At 34.7% G+C, this 6,151-nt stretch overlaps 2 long non-coding RNA genes across 2 annotated transcripts; one reads left to right on the top strand and one right to left on the bottom strand.

Annotated features, from left to right (window-relative positions):
* The first annotated feature begins 2,116 nt into the window (after positions 1-2,116).
* LOC115978152 lies at positions 2,117-3,741 on the top strand. Its single transcript, XR_004088654.1, has 2 exons — positions 2,117-2,321; positions 3,322-3,741. It is a non-coding gene; the product is annotated as an uncharacterized LOC115978152 (long non-coding RNA).
* A 751-nt stretch (positions 3,742-4,492) lies between these two features.
* Positions 4,493-6,151, bottom strand: LOC115977819. Its single transcript, XR_004088599.1, has 2 exons — positions 5,792-6,151; positions 4,493-4,609 (listed from the first exon to the last, which is right to left on the bottom strand). It is a non-coding gene; the product is annotated as an uncharacterized LOC115977819 (long non-coding RNA).

Here is a 6,151-nt window from a genome sequence, read left to right as displayed (position 1 = left end):
GAGACTGGTCCGTTTCGTATCGGCAGAGAACAACCAGATACTTGTCAAAACTCCACGGTGCTCCGAGAAGAATTCTCTCAGCATCCAACTCGTCTTCAAACGTGAAAAGAACGAGATGGTTTCCCAGGTCTTTGATGCGAAACTCTTGTTTTGTTTTCCACAGTGGTCGGAGAGTCCGAGCCACAACTTCTATACTGAGGGCTCTCTTAGTGAAGAATTTTGCCGCTAGCATGCTTCCTGGCTTGACACTTTTGTTTTCAAAGTCAAACATGTCCCCTTCTTGTTCAGAAAGAGACAAACGATTCCAATCTCTAGTTAAGGAATCCATAAAGCTCACTGTTTCCCTGGTCCCACAAAGGATAACCCACAAGCCCTATACGCAACGTTGTTGCGCAAGGGAACTAATCCTAAAAAAGGAACAAAATTCTACTGACTAGAGGTTTGGCGTCGCCAAGACTCTAGGTCAGAGAAACTCTATGATCCAACAAAATATATTGTTATTAAGGCTGTGTTTGAATTGGCTGAAAACCATTTCCGGAAATCATTTTCCGTAAAACCCACGCGTTTGGCAGCTAAGGAAAATAGAATTTCCGGAAAATAATTTCCGTTTGACCAAAATTTGCCTCATTTGACCCGGAAATCATTTTACAGAATCATTTTACCTTCAAACATTTTCCTCACACGCGCAAAAGAGAGAGAGAGAGCCACAGAAAGAAAGAACTCAGCGAACATAAGAGAGAGAGAGCGAGCCAGAGAAAGAACGATCAACGCCGATCACAAAGCGAACCAAACGCCGATCAGCGAACCAAACGGCTATCAGCGAGCGTCCCAAACGCTGATCAGTGCCGAACCAAACGCTGATTTCGTCACGAAGCAAATGCCGATCCACCACTGCGAAGCAAACGCCGATTTCGTCCCATTCCGGTCATGTCGAGCTCACCTCACCACCGATCCTTCACGGTAGTTATATCACCGAGCTTTAGGAAGACCCACGATGACTTTTCCTTCACCTTTGACCGATTCAAGCTCCGATCCACACATCACCTCACCGCCGATGCACTGTCACCGAACCCCCACCTCCGTAAAACACACAAGTCCGATCCACATGCACATCGGATCCGATGTGCATTTTATATATATATATATATATTTTTAATTATCCATTTTTTATTTAAACTATGTTCATGGATGTTTAAGGGGATCAATGTGTAGAACTTGGTATTGTGATTTTGCTGTGATGGAACCACTGTTCTGTGTAGAATTTTGCTGTGATGTTGAAGAATAATGTTGGGAAATGTTGGTGTTGTGAACTTGATAATGTTGGTGCTGTAAAAGGAAGTCATTTTTCGTAAAATGTTTGTACGAACTAAACACCGGAATTGATTTTCCGTAAAACGAATTCCAATGCAGCCAAACACTTGAATACATTTTCCTTTCCGAAAAATAGCATTTCCGGAAAATGAAATATTTTCCGGAAATGCTTTTACGCGAACCAAACGCAGCCTAACTATTTTTGTGAATATTAAATGGTAGAATGGTCAACATCTTTGCAAATTGTTATTATTGCACTTGCCTAATTTTACAAGTAAGCACAATTTACATTGACACGTTAATATTGTTCGCTCATTTGAATTTGATGTTCCCTCAATACGTGTCAATGTTCCTGTCTCACAAAATAGAAATAAAAACCTTTTGTAACTAATATGGTTGAGTTCATTAATAAAAATAATGATGAAGATGAGCTGGGTTCGAAGTGGTCTTAGATAAATGAGAAAATGCAGTGATAATGAAGCTTATAAAATGAAATATTTGCCTACTATTAAAAGGCAAAACTGCTTTTGATCTAGGAATTGTACTAATCACAGCATAATAGTTACATAATATACCCAAAAGTAAAAATAAAGGGTCTAGTTAGTTCCGTTTCTGAGAAATTCTTAGCTAGTCCAGGATTACAAGGTAATTATGCTGACCTTGTAGTCCCAACCAATAAAAAGAAGATAGATCATTAAAATTGATGACATAAACTTTCCTGCCACGTCACCATACACATGTGACTTACTCTAACGTCAATTTAAATCCGTTAATGCTGAGAGCAAATTCAAATTTAAGATGGGAATGGGCGGGTCCTTGAAAATTTTTAGCATCCAAAAAGTTTTCAAATTTGTTCTAAAGAATATGAAATACGTCTTGGGATCCTAGGGTCATTTTCTCCTAACCCTGAACTTACTGTCTCCAACTTCCCAATCGGCAGCGATGGCAACCTTAACACTGCCTCGCTCATCGCTGTAGGACTCCTCTATGTTTCCTCATCTTGATGAAGAGTATGTTTTTCTCTCTCATTCTTTCATTTTGTTTCTTTGAGTATGAATTTGGGCAATCCAAAACTTCTAGATCTGATCTGAGAACCAATGCATTGGATTTCAATTGCAGTTTCTTATTCTTTTTGTTTCAAAATTTCATTTTGGTTCTTGTTTTGTTCTAAAAATTTTATGTCTTTGGCCTGGTTGAACTGTTAAGTTTTTTAATTTTTTTCTATTACCAATATGTGAATCCGAGCTTTGCCTTGAATGAGGTCTTTGTGAGGGCATTACTCTATTTTTCCCTATTTAAACATGTTCATGTGTTTGATAATTTTGCATATAAGCTATTTGAGAAAATATAACTTAATTATAACTGTGAAATAGTCACTCAAATCTTTAATTTTAAATAGGTTCTTTGCAACAATACAAGAATCTAATAATATATTTTTGGCTAGTTCTGAAGCATGTTATGGTATTATAATTTCCAAAAGCTATGGGATTTATAGGTTGTTTTGATACCACACCCAAATTTCATTTACATGAGACCTGTGTAGTCTTTTATTTATGCTATTGCAACAATGATTAGAGGGAAAAAGAAGAAGCAAGTATTTGTTCATTAGTTGGGTGTATCTCATTTTCACCTTTTGAATCTTTTTTTTGATGAGACCATTTGAAGTGGGTCATTGCCATAGAAGCCATCTTCATATTTTTGGATACAGTGATCATGTTTGTGCTTACTAATTTCTATAGTTCTACTAATCATAATTTTTAATTCATTTGGTATCAGGATTTGTAAGAAATTTTGCCACATTACTTGGTTTGTTTTACTTTAGCTTTGAATTTGTGTGGTGAGGAGTGGCATTTTGAAATTGGTGTTCAATTACTATTTTTGGTTCAATGAAATTGATGTTCAATTGCAAAACCCTGATACCAAATTTTAAGGATTGATTTTTTTGCATATTAGGCTTGCTCAAGTTTGTTATTTTGTGCTCTGCTTATTTCCATTCATTTGCTTTTGCAGCAATTGAGTGAGCCAACTAATGAAGCTATTCAAGGGCTTGGAAGGAGCTCTTGTGTTAGTCAAGAACTTGACTTACAGGATTTTAATATTGAATGTGCTTAGCTACTGGTGTATTCAATTCTACTCAACTAAATTCAATACTTACAGCTTTGGTCATCTATTACAAGATGTCAAAGATGATACAAAGCCTTTTTGCAGTGTTGAGTTTAAACTTGTACTGAAGAAAGGTTGTTCAAGTGCTTAATATTCTCGGCATGGTTATAGGTAGAGCCTTTGGACAAAAGTGGGTGGCACTTATCCACTTGAGATCGACAAAGCAATTGATCTTGAAGCACACTTTTGTTATTTTGTCCTTGTAATCAAATTATAAGTCTTGTAATATAAGTCTATATGTCAATAGAACTTTTGTTATTTTGTCCTTGTAATCAAATTATACATTTCAAATTATACTCTTATATTTTCTATAACATGACCAATAGTTGAGAATGATATTTACATTTGTCACTAAATTGATGATTTAATTATGTGTTTTCTACTAATTTTGATGGAAAAAAAATGTATGTAGTCTCTTACCATCTTTTTTATGAAATCAAAACTACCATAATTGGCTTGATAACATTTCAAAAGATAAGTCACAAATATCATTATAGAAATTGAAATATCATGAAAAGAATAACTACATTTTATTACATTCTCTTGGTTTGTACTATACATACTTGTAATGGTTTTGTATAAATAAACAAAGATGCTGCAGTGTCAAAATTGGACAATACAGCATAATACTTAATTCTTTCTACCACATTACTTGTTTCAAACTAAAAGGAAGTTAACATATATCAAATCTAAGACTTCAATAACTTCAAGATATGTGACCTCAATCACTCATGAATTTGAGTGTTAATATTTTACTTCCATCTTTATTAATTTGTTTCCTTTTAAATGGCATTCAATGCACAACATATGTGCAATACAACTTATGATAAGCACCAACTATTAACATAAACTTGATAACTACTGACTAGCAAACAACCTAATCCTATCCTCTACACTTCCAAAAGTCTAGGAAATAAGTTATTAATAATTTCTACCTCTAACTAACAAATCCTATTTTTTAAGGAAAGCAGCTAGACTTCAATCTTGGAACTTCATCACTTATCCATCTCATCTTGTCATCCAAGCCAATAATGACAGCTCCTTCACATTCAACTTGTTGATCCTCATCCTTGGCCTATTGCTCATCCTCATCTTCATCCTTGGTAAGCTGAGGCTCCCTTTGCTCCAAGTTTTTCTAAAGCATTGCAAAGAATCATCATGTTATTGTTCATCAAGAAAATCTATTGCATAACCACCTCAAGGTAATATCTATCTAGTATTCACCATTGCATCATTAATTGTATTCAAAAGTGTATTAAAATGCGCATTAGTTTGCTAACATAAAGGCTCGTCAATCTAATGATTCGCAATTTCTATCCTTATTTAATGAAACTTAATAGCAAAGCAGGTAACGTAGAAGGCATAACGCGAATGATTTATCCTATCAATTATTAACTTTAGTTGTGAAAATAAGATTTTGTTCATAGTAAGGATAACTTAAACTTCAAACAAGGCATAAGAGCTAATATCAAAATAGCTAGAAAAAGTTTAAAATATTTTTGCCTATCTAAATTTTCACTATAACTGTTGAAGTTGGCAAATCATAATGCACACTTAACTTCATTTCATGGAATTTGATTCTCCCTTGCTTTGTTGTTGACATTCATTCCATGGGATTGGATTCTTTCATATTCCCTCAATTTCTTAGTAGCCAAATAGGGCACAAAGTAAAACTGAATTAAGAAATAGTTTCATAAGTCTTAAAAATCATGTTAGTAAGAAATATATTTCTTATTAGTTTACAAAACTGGTCCTCAATTGATGATGTGACTAAATGCCACTGCTCATGCATAAGCAAAGTAAAACTTAGAGCATGGTAATAGCACTAATCTTGATCTAGTGCATATAGCATTGCACCTCAAATCTAGAAACTAAAATGACTTGCAAATCAAAGTAACATGTTTATGTCTTGTTCATGAAACTCAAGAGTTCACATGATGATATGTCCAAGAATGAGTCTTGATAATTGAACTAAGCTTTTCTCATAGAAATAAACAAATTTCATGAAAGGTATAAATCCAAATTCTTTAAAGATTGACAAAGTCTTTACATTGGGCATTTTATCAAACACGTGGAGTACAAAAGGAATGAACATAAGTTTTGATATCCATTGGCCATGTATTCCTAAATACCCAAAACAAAAATTATTCAAGAAACATCATCCATCATAGAATAACCATAATCGTGAAAGAGATCTACATGGATATCAAAGGAAAGCAAAAAATAAAAATCATGAAGAACGCCTATGGCAGAAAATTTCATCCACTAGAAAATCCGGGAATTTCATCTTACCAAAAGAAAGGGAAAGTAGACTCACCCCATTTATTGCTTGAAAGGATATGTGATTGCTTGAATCTTGGAGCAAGCATTCTCATCCTTTCTTAGAGGAACAACTACCTCTCAGATTTAAAAGTTTGGATTGCTCATTTGAATATCCAAATCAGGAAGCGAGGGATTACAAGGAGGAAATGTGAAAGAGGCGTGCAGTGGTGAGCGGGGCAATGTCGAGTGAGAAGTTGGAGACAATGACCCATCTTTAGTAGAAAAAGCATTTTGTTTGGCGATGGGGAAATGACCCTCGATATGTAAAACAAATTTTGAAAAGGATTTCAAATACGAAATTTTCAGTACAAGCCCATTCACATCCTAAATTTGAATTTGCTATTTTGAATCTGCT

The sequence above is a fragment of the Quercus lobata genome, chromosome 2, assembly GCF_001633185.2.
Source record: "Quercus lobata isolate SW786 chromosome 2, ValleyOak3.0 Primary Assembly, whole genome shotgun sequence".
In the NCBI taxonomy this organism is placed as follows: Eukaryota; Viridiplantae; Streptophyta; class Magnoliopsida; order Fagales; family Fagaceae; genus Quercus; species Quercus lobata.
This window is presented reverse-complemented; position numbering and strand designations above follow the sequence as displayed.